A 16407-nucleotide genomic window follows, 5' to 3' on the forward strand; every position below is an offset into this window, starting at 1 on the left:
AGACCTCACCAGGGCTTCGTGGACAAGGACAGCCATGTTAGCTGAGCAGTGGCATCCTCTGCAGCGGCAGGGGTGCCCTATTGAGAGAGGGCAGGGCCGGTGTGTGGGAACACAAGCCAGTGAGGATGGACATGCTAGCCTGATGTCCATGTGTCCAAGTGTCACGGGAGCTTCAGTGAGTTGCCTGGGAATCCTGCTTTCAGGGATTCTGAAAATTAACTCACCTGCAGGCCAGATGAAAGGTGATCCTCACTCTTTCTGTTTTCTCAGATATGAAGCCCTCCACATTGCCACCAGACTTTCTAAAACAGAACCACAACTGGTGGTATCTGAGCACTGCTATGTGCCAGGAAGGCTAGGTGAGTTATCGTATATCAGCACTTAATGGAATCTGAGAGTATCTGAGGTCATTGGCAGTCTTTCTCTGCCTGTCTGTCCAGCCTCATGTCTGGCCCCTACCTTTTCCCCTTTTGGGCCCCTTTTGTCTCCTCACTTATACACATCCCATGCCTCAGGCCTGTACAAATTCTACCTAGTCCACGCCCTTTCTTGTCTCTGTACTGTTCTTTAGTCTCAAATGTTTTCTCCATCTATCCAGCATAATGAACTCAGCACGCATCCTTCAAGACCCAATTCCTTGTCTTTGTTTTCCTGTAGTACTAGGTCTGTACCTCTATTAAAATACATATCACAGTGTGTCACGTTTAATGTGTCTGCCTGTCTCTCCATCATCAGCCTGAGTGATAAGGAGGGACCATCTATTCATTTTGTATCCCCAGCACTTAGCATATCAATGACGCAAAGTGGGTGCTGAACAAATGTCCATGTAGATTTCTTTTTCTTTTTCAATTCTGGTGTATTTGTTGGGTAAACGATTATAGTCTGATCCTTTATTTTAAATAAAAGATTCTGTATCTTGAAATAAGAAGAGCTAAAACTATATTGTTTTCTCCATTGCCTCAAGGCTAAGTGTTGCTCTCTATACATTCTCTTCACAGGGAATATATGGCTCTGTTCCAGATAGCCCGATCTTATTCTTATCCCCAAAGCCATGGCTTTTTCCTTTCTCATCTTTTCTCATGCCATTTCCCCCTAGTTGGAAGGTCCTCCACACCTACCCCAAACCTTCTCATCTCTCAAGTTTCATAAGCTTTGCTATTCAAAGTGTGCTCTGTGGTTAGTATCAGCATCACCTGGGAGATTGTTAGAAATGCAGAACCCCAAGCCCCACTCAGAAACCACGTTTTGAATCAGAAACCACATTTTAGCAAGATATCCCGATGATTCATGTGTGTATTAGTCACTCAGTTGTGTCCAGATCTTTGTGACCCCATAGACTGTAGCCCACCAGGCTCCTCTGTCCACGGAATTCTCCAGGCAAGAATACTAGAATGGGTTGCCATGCCCTTCTCCAGGGGATCTTCCCGATCCACGGATCGAACCCAGGTCTCCTGCATTGCAGGCAGACTCTTTACCACCTGAACCACTAGGGAAGCCCTATGATGATTCATAGGCACATACATTTTGAGAAGTACTCATCTAGAGTAGGGCTCAGCAGAACTTCTCTGTAAAGGTTCAGACAGTGAATACTTTAAGCCTGCAGACTATAGGGTCTTTGTCCCAACGACTCAACTCTGCAATTGTTGGCACAAACGCAGCCAGAGACCATAGGTAAACAAATGGGTATGTTGTGGGCCAATAAAACTTTATTTACAAGAGTTTGTGGCAGGCCCTCTAGTTGTAGTTTATTGAAACCCTTCTAGAGTTCAACACCTTTGCTTACTGTAGTGGAAAGCCTTTGGGTACCCACCTGTGTTGCCACCTCCTGGTGTTCACACCCTTGGGTAATTCCCTCCCCTGGAGTATGTGCTGGATTTCTTGACTCACTTGTAACAAACAGAATATGGCAGTAGTGATGGAGTGTTGCCTCCAAGGTTAGGTCATAAAAAGTCTGTGGCTTTTGTCTTGGGGCTTTCTCTCTCTCTCTGTTGCTCTGTCTCTCGTATCGCTAGCTCCGGCAGAAGCCAGCTGACATGTTGGAAAGCACCCCATGGAGAGGCCCACATGACTTCCGATGACCACATGGTAAACAGGGAAGCACATCCTCCTCCAGTGAGACCTTGAGCTGACGCTGCCAAAGCTGAAAGCTCGATTGCAAGCTCACAAGAGACCCCGAATGTAAACCAAGGAACTAAGCTGATTCCAGATTCCAGACCCTCAGCAACTATGAGACAATAACTGATTCTTCTGTTCAGTCCCTACATTTGGGGTAACCTGTTATCAGCAATAGATAATTAACACTGTTTATGTGGTGGGCTGCCGTCTATGGGGTCGCACCGAGTCGGACACGACTGAAGTGACTTAGCAGCAGCAGCAGCAGCAGCAGCAGCAGCAGCAGCAGCAGCATGTGTTCCAAACTGCTGCCTCGTATCTCTCCCTTCTGATTCCTACAGCATCATTTCGGTGAGTCCTTAAGGAGAAATCATCTTATATTGTTTCCTAATGACATGAGTCAGTCCAGAAGTAGATTACAGATTCTTTACAGGTAGGGACTGTATCTTTTAAAGTAAATAGACATTTTCCACAGAGTTATTTATTGAACTAACTTCATAGAGTTTTTCCTTGTTTTCTGTTGGAAAGGCAGGAGCCATTACTCGCTGGAGCAGTTGTTTCTGTTCCCTGACATTTCGTTTTCTTTGACCCTGCATAGGAACTATGATTTTTCCTTTTACTAGGACAGTTTTTATTTGACAACAGTAAAAAAAAAAAAAGTTAACCAAACACCTGAAAGCTTTTTTCAATTACCTAGTAAGTTTACTTAAGCTGAACTTTGCTGTAGAACTGATCTTTTTCACTTTTTAAATTCCTGGATGGAAGAGGAAATGGTCTTTGGACGATAAAGCCTGTTCCTAGGTTATCTTTGAGAAAAATGTAATCCACTGTATTCTTCTGCTTTCAGTTTTTCTCCTACCTCTTGATTTTGTTGGCTCTTATCTCCTTTTCATTATTTCACAGTTTCCTGGGCACTTAAAGAACTTCTCCCCCCATCACTCCCATTTTCAAAAGCCTGTTCATTGGTACCTCCACACTGCCTCACCTCGGCTGACTGACTCTGGGAGTAAGAAAATGGTGGGCACAGAGGGCAAGCTTTTAGAAAGGGATCTTTTCCAGTTGATTCAATGACTTGGCCCAACAGTAACCTGAAAGAGCAAATAATTCAATGTCTAATGTTGGCTTGAAAAAACTCTGACCAACAAAGAATGGATGCTTTGTTCAATGTAGAGATCCCTGGATCAGGGCCCATCTTATACTGCATTTTTAAATTTTCTAATTTTTCCTGTGAATGGAATTAAAGCTTTCCAAATAGGGGACACAGGCTCTATGATGTGTGTGCATGTGTGTGTGAAATTTCTTTCGAAAATGTGTTTAGTTTTCTCCCCTAAGTCCACTTTCTTTATCTATAAATTGTATCCTCATCTCCAAAATGCACTTGATCCTAACAACTCTGAAGACCTTTGTCACAAAACTAAAAAGACACAAGTTACCATTCATAAACGCAAGTCAGATATTAATATTTTTGGTCATGATCCATAACCAGTTCACAACATCTGTCCTGTGATAACTGTTACCTGCCCATGGTGGTCATCCAAATCACCAAATCCCCATTCTGGCATAGAGGTCATTGTGCTAAGTTAGTGGTCATAGAAAGTAAGCAATAACTGCAGTCACATACAGTTTATGTAACTATAAACTGACGGGAAACTCTTAATTGGATCTACAAATTACTGATCCAGGAAGCTATAAGAAGAGGAAATCTGTTTAATGTCTAGGACTCCAAATTAAAACCAATATTATTTGGTCATTCCAAGTCATTTATTCTATAAATCTAGGGGTTGGCACGCTTTTTCATCAATGGCCAGGTAGTAACTTAATAAACATATCTATGACTTAGTTTCCCCTGAACTGTTAGTATTAGCATCTGAGAACTAGAAGACTGTTTTTCTAGAAAGTTTAGGAAGGGATGGTGTTTACAATGCACTCAAAAAATTGTTCAGCTTAGAATTTATATAGAATGAACGTTGAGACTGATTTAGGATTACTAAAAGTAACTTTCTATGGCAAAAATGTCACCAGGGTGGAGGTGAATATCTCATCCTTGCTTTGCAAGAGCAAATGTGTGGGCTTCCCTGGTGGTCCAGTGGTTAAGAATCTGCCTTGCAGTGCTGGGGATGCTGGTTCGATCCCTGGTCTGGGAAGATCTCACATGCTCACATGAGCAAATAAGCCCAAGTGCAACAACTACTGAAGCCTGTGTGCCTAGGGCCTGAGCTCTACAACAGGAGAAGCCAGCACAGGGAGAAGCCTGCACACTGCACCAAGGAGTAACCCCAGCTTGCCACAACTAGAGAGAGCCCGCACACAGCAGCAAAGGCCCGCCACAGGCAAAGTGAAAAATAAAGCAAATAAGTAAGTCTTTAAAAAAAGTAAAAGAGTGAATATAAGAGCTTTGTTAAAACAACTTCCTACCCAAACCCAGCCAATTTTCAGTACCAGTGGAGCCAGATTGTGGGCCTGTGGGACCCTTAGAATTGCGTCCCCTTGGATCCCACAACTTGCTTCTTCACCAGCAAGTCTCAGAGCCCAGTACAGTTGACATATGATGTGGCAAAGCTCGCCTGCTATCAAAACAGAGCACGCAGAGAAAATTAATTCAAATAAAGCATGACAAATATTTGCTTCAATTTAAATTCATAAAATGCCATTTCATTACATCGCATTTTCATGTATGTCATGCCAAAGCTATTTTTTTAAATTACTTTAGAAGTTAGAACATGTAGGAAAACACATTTTTTTAATAAACTACACTGTCATGATATAGATATTTGAAGCTTGTAATATTGATTTCATAGCAGAATGATGGATCTGAAGTCTAAGAATTTCTTAAACTGCAATTAAAGTAAACATTCATGAGGGGTACCTACATGCTCCTCCTTGTGATGACCCTACAACTGCCAGGTGGCACTTCTGAGAAGTAACACTTCCTGTTCTCATGACTCAAGCACATCTTGGAGTGAAGGGTATGGATTGGAATAGACTGACACAGAGCAGGAAGGCCATGTCCTTAGAAGGAAAAGAAGGTGCCTTTCTCCTAAGGGAAAGGAGGCCTGGGGGAAAACTTTATCTTGTGAGCCATGGGGCCACCGGCCCTGACTCCTGGGCCTGCTTCTCATACAGTTCTCTGACAGTTTCCCTTTCCTTCCTCAAAACTCCCATTGATGTGATCATGAACTCTCCTCCTAGAAGAGCACAGCAAACCTGACTTTTGGAGCTGTCTCCTGGCATATGTTGCTATCTCTTTAAGCATGATGTTTTTATATTACTCTTTGAAGAATGATGACCCTCATTCATTCCTAAAGGCAATAAAGACATATTGAGTAGTCACTCTGAGCCAGGCACTGTAATAGACTCTACAGATAGAGGATAAAGAAGGTGAAATCATAACACTGAAGATTTTTGTGGTCTGGTAGACATGTTCATAGGCAATAATGACAAGATAAGTGGATCTGGAAGTCACTCCTAGGAAAGGTCTTCTGGGAGAAGAACCCTCTTCACCAGAAGGGAGCTTGAGGAAGAGCTCTGAACTATCTGGGGAAGTGGACTCACTTAGAATGAGAAGCATCCTCTCCAAAAGAGTTAAGATCTCTGACCATTTCCAACAAGAAGGGAGTCATCATCCTGAGGAATTCATTGGAATTGAAGGTGTTAGTCACTCAGTTGTGTCTGACTCTTTGTAACCCCATGGACTGTAGCCCACCAGGCTCCTCTGTCCATGAATTCTCCAGGCCAGAATACTGGGGTGGGTAGCCATTCCCTTCTCCAAGGGATCTTCCCAACCCTGGGATCAAACCTGGGTCTTTTGCATTGCGGGCAGAGATTCTTTACCATCTGGGCCACCCAGGAAGCCCTGGTGGATTTCACTAGTGCTCATATTTCAGTGAGGTTAACTCTAAATATAAATTCAAAACATTACATTTCAGTGAGGTTGACTCTAAATATAAATTCAAAATATTATCTAAAACATTATCAGACACTCAAAGTAAAAAGGTTTTCTATTTTTTTATTGGGTTGACCAAAAGGTGTGTTCAGGTTTTTCCTGTAAGATCTTATGGAAAAAGTGAACAAACCTTTTGGCTAACCCAGTATTTGAGGGAGGGATTATTGAGGGACTCCAAAAAAAAAAAAAAAAAAAAGACATGCGATAGCAGCTTTCTGTAGATTCTACTGTGTATCTACCAAGCTTGCAATGACTTGTTCTGTCTGAGAATTGCCCTCCCTCCAAAGTATCCCTACAAAAATGGAAAGATGAGCCTTATGACTTCAAGCTGCTGTACCCAGTGGGGGTAGCTGACCTGACTTGAGTCAGTCAGATTCTCTCTCCTAGGGATTTAGCACTGGGACTAAAAGAGAGCCAATTGGTCTGCAGTGTCCAGGGACAAAGGACTTTCAAGAGCTGTGGAGAGTCTGTCTTCTGCTCACCACATACATACTTGCAAACACAGAGAGAAGATGGCATTTGTTATAGAGAGAAGCAGAAATGAGGGAGGAAGAGAGATCACTAACAGGCGCCTGAAGGTGTCTAGTTCCTGGGGCCTTTTTCTCTCGAGTTCAATCAGACACCATGGTCCTGAGACACATTCCCTCTCCTGGGTAAGCCAGCTCAAGTTGGTTTCTGTAACCCATAACCAAAGGGGTCTTGCCTATACTTACTCTCTCTGGTTTCAGTAGAGTCCTGTCTAAGTGACTGAAAGCTTCTCTTACTTACGTGCTGTCAGGATTCCAGGTCTGTGACTCCCAAGCCCCGCATCATACCTGTTGAATCTGGCCCTCTAGGATGAGAATCTACATTTTGTAACAGATCATTAGGCCATTCTGATGGGTTACCAAGTTGTGAAACTGTGGGATAACATGATGCTCCTGTAACTGAACTGTGATGTATACATTTGCTATAGCTCTTTCCTCACAATGACCCTGTGACATAGGCATTATTTATTATGGGGAATATTGAGTCCCTCTTCTAACGTTTCCTTCCATGTTGGGCAGCTCTACTGGCTGGAACAATTCTGTCTAATCCCTAGTCCCTTACTCACTGGTGACCTAGCTGGATGCTGAGTGTTTGGAAGGAGAAAACAGACATGTGTAGCCCAGCTTCTTGCTTTTCCTTTTTTCGGGGTGCTGGCCTGCCTGCAGAAAGCATGTGATCTCAGATGCTTGCTCCTTGCTGAAGATCCTCCTACATAAGCTCTGCCCCTGCAACAGGGGCTATGGTGAGGGAGACCCTCCCCAGTCTGATGCAGTCGTGATGGGGTGGGAAATTCTCCTCATCATTATGAGATTCAATGCTCTATCTGCAGGTAAAACTCTATGACCAGATTCTGGCTTACCAATGTGCTGTTTTGGCTCCCATCTGGCCCCACTTCTATGTCTTATGTCTCTGTTCATTCAGAGCTCTAACAGGGAAGGGGAGTTCTTAATGGGATCCTCAAGATTCTTCTATAATTACATACATGGTTCCAGATAAAACCAACTGTCTGTCCAACCCCAAGTCCAAGGGCCTCTCTTGGCCCCATGGGGAACTTCTGGAGTGATGCCTCTCAGTATAGATAAGCTATATATTCCCCTGGGAGTTGGTGAAAAATGTAGATTATTATTCTGAAGGTCTTAGGATAGGGCTTGTGAGTCTGCATTTCTAACAAGCTTTCAGGTGACACCGATGCTCTTGGTGGGAAGTTCACACTGGATCCACACAATTATATAAAGGATAAATTTCCGGAGGCCCATAGCCATATAAGTGTAGCAGGCAGTATGACAGCCCTCCCCACCCCACCCCTCAAAGATATCATGCCTGAATCCTTGGAACCTGTGTATATGTTATTTTATATAGCAAAGGGAAATTAAGGTTACAGATGAAGGGAAGGTTGCTGATGAACTGTCCTTAAAATAGGGAGATTATCCTGGACTTGAGAGATGAGCCTAGTATTATCATGAGGGTCTGTAAAATTGGAAGAGAGAACCTGAAGAGGAGGCCAGAGGGATATGATAGGAGAAAGACTCTACCAGCTATGGCTGCCTTAGAAGATGGAGGGAGGGAGCATGAACCAAGGGATGTGGGCAGCCTCTAGGAGGTGGAAAAGACAAGGAAACAGATTCTCTCCTCAAACCTCTAAAAGGAATACAACTCTGCTGCCTCTTTGATTTTTGCCCAATAAAACGCATGTCAGACTTCTGACCAACAGAACCATAATAAACATGTACTGTTTTAAGCTTCCAAGTCTGTTGTCATTCATCATGGCACCCATAGGAGACGGATACACAGATACTTCCTTCACGGCAGTCTCATCCCTAAGGCTGAGGTATTCCAACCAGGGAACCAGCCTGAGAGGTTTATAAGAGATGCTTGGTTAAAAAAAAAACCAAAACATACAGTGTCCCTTGATGAAAAATTCCAAAGTTTTAAATGCCAAAACTACCAGACTGAGTGAATAGGACTGACTAATGCTCTGAACAGGCTTGATTTTAAGTTAAGTGAGCATGACGAGCACGTTGTTAAAAACTCAAACCTGATTAAATCTCTGATGAAGCACAGCTTGATAAATGCCAGGCGACCACAGCCCTGTGAAAGCAAAAGCAGAGGGCAGAGCCAGGAGATTTCCTGTGGGGGCTGGAAGCCTGGGCCCAAAGAAGGCGATGTGGGTCACCACGTGGATTGTCCTGACAAGTGGTGTCCTGCCACGGGGAGGCGTCCTACCCACGCCGTGGAGTCTCTTTTTTTCAGGTATTTACTGAAGAGCAGGAGGATGAAGTTGTGATGGTATCACTCACTGTAGGGAAACTCACTTGTTCTGGGCCAAATCTTCACTGACTGAATTTCAGATTACAAAAATAAACTTTTCAAACACTTCTGCCCAGAATAGGTAAATGGAAGTGTGGCTTCTAGAACTCGTATAAATCGTGTCATTGGGTTTATTCATTTGTTTGGCCGTGAAGTCATTTATTTTATCATGGTGCATTCAGTCACCAAATATTTATTCTATATCTACCATATGCCCCGCCTTGAAAATGCAAGGTTAAACACTATGGAGTCAAGATGTAGGTCTAGTGGGGGAGACAGACTTGTGCTTTCAACTATTATTGTGATGCCATGTTCATTGAGCTGAGCTCCCGGGTGCTAAGGAAGCCTGGGGGAAGGGCACTTAACTTAGTCTGGGACTGGATCAGAGAGGGACTGAGGAGGTGGCCCCACTCAAGATAAATTGTAAAATGTGAGGATTACGTTGGAGGAGGTACTCTGACGGGAGAAACAGCATGGTGCTATGAAAGAGCATAGAACTTTCAGAAATGATGAGAATGTGGGTGCTGGAATTCAGGATGTGTTTCTATAGGGATCAAGAGCAGAAGAAGCTTTAAAGATAGCCAGGGGCCTGTTTATGAAGTCTCACGTAACGTGCTAAGAGGAGGATGGTGAAAATGAGTGGAGGATGAGACGCAGGAATATGATGTAGTCAGATTTGTATTTAGGGAAGAGTGCCTGGCAGCTCTGAGGAGAGTGTCCTGGAGGGGAGGGAGGCTGGATGCAAGATGGGACGGGGAGGAAGCCAGAGAAGATGACCTTAACATCTGAATGGGGCTATGAACAAAGATGCTCTTTTTCTTTTCATTTTTTAAATTGAAGTGTAGTTGCTGTGGGCTTCCCTGGTGGCTCAGCGGTAAAGAATCCGCCTGCAGTGCAGAAGATGCATGTTCAATCCCTCAATCAGGAAGGTCCTCTGGAGAAGCAAATAGCAACCCACCCCAGTATTCTTTCTTGGAAAATCCCGTGGAGAGAGGAGCCTGATAGGGTTGCAAAAGAGTAGGACACAACTTAGTGACTAAACAACAGCAATGGTTGCTGTATGATATTATGTGTTACAGGGGGACAATATATTGATACACAATTTTAAAGTTTATACCCCATTTATCATTATAAAATATGGGCTATATTCACTGTGTTGCACAATATAACCTTGAACCTTACTTTCTACCCAGAAGTTTGTACCTCTTAATCCCCTACCTCTATATTGCCTTTCTCTGCTCCTCTCTCCCCACTTGGCAACCACTGGTTTCTTGTCTATGAAAGACGCTCTTTTGAAGAACAGACTAGCTTTGGGGAAAAACTAAGGTTTATTCTAAGTTGCGTGACAGCATTTCATAAATTCAGAATGTATTCAGTTCACCTGAAAAAGTGTTAAGGAAATACTAGGAAAGCAGTAAACGTGGATGGCTGTTGGTGGTGGCCGCAACACATTCTCTTGGCTCCAAAAGAGTTTGTGGATTGAGAATAGATGGAAGCTAGGACTGCATTTAATATGCAGTTTTGTATTGTTGTCATCTGCTGTGATTATAGGCTTGGCTCCTGGTTTTTCATTCAGAGCCATTTATTCAGAAAATCTCTTATTCAGAATTTGAGTTCATTCCTCGTTAATTCACTGGCAATTTTCTGTAGCCCAGTGATTGAATTACCTAATCGCACCTGCCTGAAATGATTAACATAAGAGGAAGCCGTGGGGTTGTATTTGATATAAATGATTTGTTTCCTGAAGTTGTAATTTTATTAAAGGGGGACCCAGTGAACCCACCACTGGGTTTTGCAAACAAAGGCGAGGTCCTTGCTTCTGGGAGGTTAATGAACAATTAGCAGCTGACAAATGGCAACATGGTGGGGGGGATGGAGGTGAGGCTTAAGGAGGATGGAGGCACTCCTCAGGTGGTAGATCAGCAGCCCTAGGAAAGTGGACCAGAGAGAGAGCGAAGTGCGGAGAAGACCCACGTGGGGCTCAGGAACTCATGTTCCAACTCAGCCTCAATCCTACTGCTTGGGTTATTCCCAAGTGGGTCTAGAGGGGTGGAAGTGAAAGTCGCTCAGTTGTGTCCGACTCTTTGCGACCCCATGGACTATACAGTCCATGGAATTCTCCAGGCCAGAATACTGGAGTGGGTAGCCTTTCCCTTCTCCAGGGGATCTTCCCAACCCAGGGATCAAATACACATTACAGGTGGATTCTTCACCAGTTGAGCCACAAGGGAAGCCCAAGAATGCTGGAGTGGGTAACCTATCCCTTCTCCAGTGGATCTTCCGACCCAGGAATCAAACCAGGGTCTCCTGCGTTGCATGTGGATTCTTTACCAGCTGAGCTATCAGGGAAGCCTTAGTAGAGGTGAAACTCCACTAACTCCCCTAAGGCGAGTTGGGATGATGCTCTGGGTTTCTGAGACAGAGTCAGGCAAGGCGGTGCTAACAGGACCTGAGGTTTTCTTCTGAAGTGAACTGTGGCCTTTGTACTAGGATCTTTCAGTAACTTTAATAAGAGTTACTGGTCTCTTAAAGAGCCAAACAGGAAGAATGAGGAGATGGACTACTGTGAAATATCATTTCATTTTGTTCAGCAATTGGGAAAAAAATGCATGTTCTTTATCATTCTTTGTTTACTCATTATACCCACTTTCTAATGTAGGTTTAGTGTAGACATAAGTATATACACACAATTTACATGCCATTTAAGGACGGAAATAATTTGTCCTTCTCCAAATATAAGTTAAATATTTCCGTGGTATTAATGCTTTTTAATCCCGGAGAATCCTGGGATGGTCCACCAAGGGCCGGTCAGGGTAGACCTTCAAAAGACAGCACGGTGGTGCCAACCCTCATCCCTAGATCCACACTTATTCCCATAACTAAGGTACTAGAAACATCTTTTCTGGACATTTTCCTTTCTCCTTCCTTCTGCTCCCCTCACAGATACTTCAGTTCCTGTACTGCTTTATTCCTTCTGAAGTGAAAGTGAAGGTGTTAGTTTCTCCGTCATATACAACTCTTCGGACGATAATCCACCAGGCTCCTCTGTCTGGAATTCTCCAGGCAAGAATACTGGAGTGGGTGGCCATTCCCTTCTCCAGGGGAATCTTCCCAGCCCAGGGACTGAACCCACATCTCCTGCATTGCAGGCAGATTGTTTACCGCCTGACGCACCAGGGAAGCCCTGTTTATTCTCTCTATTCTAGAGGAAATCGGGTCTCGGTGGCTCAGCGCTGCCTGTCACCATAAGGCCATTCTAGGAGTCCTCTCCTGGGATACTGCCTCAGTCACTTATGTGACTGTTCATTGAGGGACGGGTACATGTGCAGGCAGAGGGGCAGGCAGGTCAAGGATAATTTTCTATTGAGAAGAAAAGGCTTCTAGGTGCTACTCAAATCCCACTGTTAGGACAAGTGTACTGAAAAGAATGGTTTGGCCTCCACTCATGAAATAATCTTTCCCCACCTCTGACCTAACCTTCTCCATATAAGGTCCGTTGGCTGACACTAAGGGTGCCTACATCAGACACATGGGAAATTTTCTGGGGGAGTTTTTACAGTACAGATTAACAGGCTCCACCCCTCACCAACAGAGGTCAATTCCCCATGAGGCGATAGGAGATTCCCAGTGGTTTGGATGTAGTTGGTCTGAGAGGTGGTCCTTCCCCTCTCCCCGCCCTGCACCCTCCTACCCCCACCGCCTCCCTTCTGACCTTCTGGGCTGAAGGAAGTTGGAAACTGGGGAGTTGAATGAGAGGCCGAATGCCCTCTGCTGTGACCACTTCTTGCCCTGGCTCCACAGCCTGGCCACTAGAGCCCAGACTTGCGCCCTGTGTGCCTCCATACCCACGGTTCCCCGGAGGGAACCCCACTGCAGTTCCGCATGTGCAGGCTTGGGGTCAGAGCAGAGAACTGGGCAAGGCCTGGGAAGGGGGTTCAGCTTCCACCCGAAGCCTTTCAGAGACCTGCCCTGCCGGCTTCTACCTTGAGACCCTTGGAGTCACTTTGCTAAGCTGACTGGTGGGGGCAGGGATGTCATAAGAGGACCCATTTCATGAACAGAGAATATTCTAGAGAGCAGAGGTCTATTCAGGGACCTGTGGGACTTCTACTTCCGGTGAGATCCTGGGCTGAGTCGAGTGGGTACCAGAGGCAGAGCAGAGGGACCTGTGTCTGTGGGTCTCCTTGTATAGCCGAGGAATCCACATGGCTGTCTCTGCTCCGCTCAGGGGCTCCACATCTTGGCCAGGTCCCCTAATCCTTGATGGGTCTGGGACCATCTGTTTGTTTTCAGGTACACCGTCTGCACTCTGCGTACATCTCTAGGCTGCTTGATGAGGAACTAATAGCAGCATTGGGAGGCATTTGTGAATGCCAGTTCCCAGGTTCCTTCGCAGAGCCCATGTCAGGACCTTCCTGATCAGAACATCAGTACAAGTGACTTTAGACTCTCTTCCCAACTAAAGGTCCCTAAGGTTAAACAGTGAGCTCAGAGGATTAATTTCCCACTTTCCCACTTGGAAGCAGCAGCCACGGCTACAAATGTGAAAAATGAAATAAGTAACCCTCTGTATACATTCACTTCTGCTGCAAACTCATGCATTTCCCAGACATTTTGTTTACACATCTGCTCACGGAAGTACTGTGTCTGAGCTAGGGTGCTGGCATGCCTAATTTAAGAACAAAATTTAGATTGTAAGCTGGAATTGTTGCTGCAGCCATATCTGTTCATCCTGAACTTGCTTCACACATGACAAATGCCTTGTACAAGCAGGAGCAGCTGCACTAAAGCCAAATAACCCACAGGGACATGTCTAGTGAACAGCCCTCAGTAACCTCAGTCTAGGGACATACAGGTATGTACGTGTACCCTGGGCCACCCTCAGTCCCACCCTGCTGCCTCCCCTGGTCTCTCTCACTAAATCATTTTAAATACCATCACAAGGCTCCTAATTTTCCTGGCCATCACCATCTTTTCCATTAACATCATTATCCTATTCCAGGGCCCATTAGAACTCATTCCGTAATGAGAACTTTGGGTGTAGCTGTTCATTACGGCCCTGGTCACCCACAGCTCCCTCCAGCTGTCGTGATGAACGCTCTGCGTACCATTCTCACCTGTTCCGCATTGTCCCCTTTGCTTCCATTAAGATGATCATCTTCTCCCCCTCCCCGCTCTGTAGTCATCACCTCGTTACAACTCCATTACCTTTTAGCATCATCTACATTATAACTCCATTACCTTTCCCATCATCACCATTACCTGCCTTATCACCCCCTCCACATTTCGGTTGCCCTCACCTTCTCCTTTACAGCCACCAGCTTTTCAATTACAGGTCCATTATCTTTATTATTACCTCGGTTACAATCATAATTGTCCCCATAACAATTTCCATGTCTTTCTCCACCCTTCTGCAATGCAAGACCCTGGCCACCTTTGAAAAAGCTATTACATACGAGATACTCCAACATCTCAACAAATGTTAGAAGCCCCTTCCTTTCCTCCGTCAGATCACCTGTGATAATGTTAAACACAAAAGATCTGCTCCTTTTCCATGGCAATCTCACTAATGTCTTTGTTCCTCTTATTTACAGCTCACAGCTGCACCCTCATTTCTCTTTCAGGAACTGCCAAATGGTAATAATCCTCCTCTGAAGAGACACCAACATCTCATCTGTTCAGCCCTCTGTTACATTGCTTCTCTCGAATCCAAGTACTAACCAGGCCTGACCCTGCTTAGCCTCTGAGATCAGATGAGATCGGGCATGTTAAGGGTGGTAGGACTATGGACTATAGTTGCCTCTCTGACTCCACGCATCCTAACTACCAAGTTCTTCTTCAAAGTAGTTCAAGGCCCTGTTAGCATAACCAGCCAGGCATACTGCATTTCTGATATCCCAGTGTGTGTATTAGGGGAGAGTCAAGTTGTTTACTTTTGTTTTATCCGTGCAGTGGTAAGCTCACAGTGGACTAGACCTCATTTCCTTTCCAGAGCACACAGCAGCTGGTCAGAGTTAGCATTCAAGAGAGCGTGGTTGATCGAATGGCTCTTCTTTTATCTTTACACCCAGAGTCTATTGCTGTCGCATTGATCACTATCAAAACCTCATCAATACACTCCTTATGGTTTCATTACCTCAAGCTCCTCCTCTTTGAGAACAGCTACATTTGCTCGTCCAGATCTGGCCATTATCTCAGTAATTATTATGGCCTCAACGGCAGTAGCCCCATTACAACTCCATTACCTCTTCTTGATCATGGAGAGATAGGTCACTCTACCACGATGTCCTGCACCCCTTCCAGAACAGCCCTCAGCCCCTCAAGAAATTACCGAGTCTGTGCAGCCTCTCTCCCCGGTAGTCATCCATCACTGCACAAGTGATGCTTACAGTCTTGCCTGAATGTGCCAAGGTTTGAATGACAAAAGGTGGCTTTTCCTTCCTGGTGTCTTGCTGTGTGATTTCAGACACACCTTTCAGGGTAGTGCTTATGTGAGGAACTCTGGATTCAGACTCCCTGGGTTCAAACCCCTAGTCTGCCACTTACTAAGCTGTTTGACCTTGTGTGTGTGTTAGTCTCTCAGTCGTCCGACTCTGCGACCCCATGGACTATAGCATGGTTGTCCATGGAATTCTCCAGGCAAGAATACTGGACTGGGTTGCCATTTCCTTCTCCAGGGGATTTTCCCGACCCAGAGATCAAACACAGGTCTCTCGCCCTGCAGGCAGATTCTTTACCATTCTAGCCACCAGAGGAGCCCGATTGTTTGACCCTGGGCAACTTAATTTAGCTTTCCTGTAGCTCAATTTCCTTATTTGTAGAGTGGAGTTAGTAATAATACCTCAAGAACTGTGGTGCTGGAGGAGACTCTTGAGAGTCCCTTGGACAACAGGGAGATCAAATCAGTCAATCTTAAAGGAAATCAACCCTGAATACTCATTGGAAGGACTGATGCTGAAGCTGAAGCTCCAATACTTTGGCCACGTGATGCCAAGAGCCAACTCACTGGAAAAGTCCTTGATGCTGGAAAAGATTGAGGGCAGGAGGAGAAGGGGGTGACAGAGGATGAGATGGTTGGATGGTATCATCAGCTCAATGGACATGAGTCTGAGCAAACTCCAGGAAATTATGAAGGACAGGGAAGCCTGGCATGCTGCAGTCCATGGTGTCACCAAGAGTTGGACACAACTGAGCAACTCAGCATAAATAACAACAACAATGCCTATTGTTACTGGCTGTTAGTAACCATACCTATTTATTAGGAGTAAATGAGTTAATGCCTAGAAAGTAATCAAAGCAGCACTTAGCAGATAGAAAGCACTCCATAAATCTTAACTCTTCTCAGGGCTCCATTTTCTCCTTGCCAGTAGAGGAGGGTTGGGTTAGTTCAGTACATTTCAGTCACTCAGTCGTGTCCGACTCTTTGCAACCCCATGAATCACAGCACGCCAGGCCTCCCTGTCCATCACCAGCTCCTGGAGTTCACTCAGATTCACGTCCATCGAGTCAGTGATGCC

Source organism: Ovis canadensis, chromosome 12, assembly GCF_042477335.2.
Source record: "Ovis canadensis isolate MfBH-ARS-UI-01 breed Bighorn chromosome 12, ARS-UI_OviCan_v2, whole genome shotgun sequence".
NCBI classification, from domain to species: Eukaryota; Metazoa; Chordata; class Mammalia; order Artiodactyla; family Bovidae; genus Ovis; species Ovis canadensis.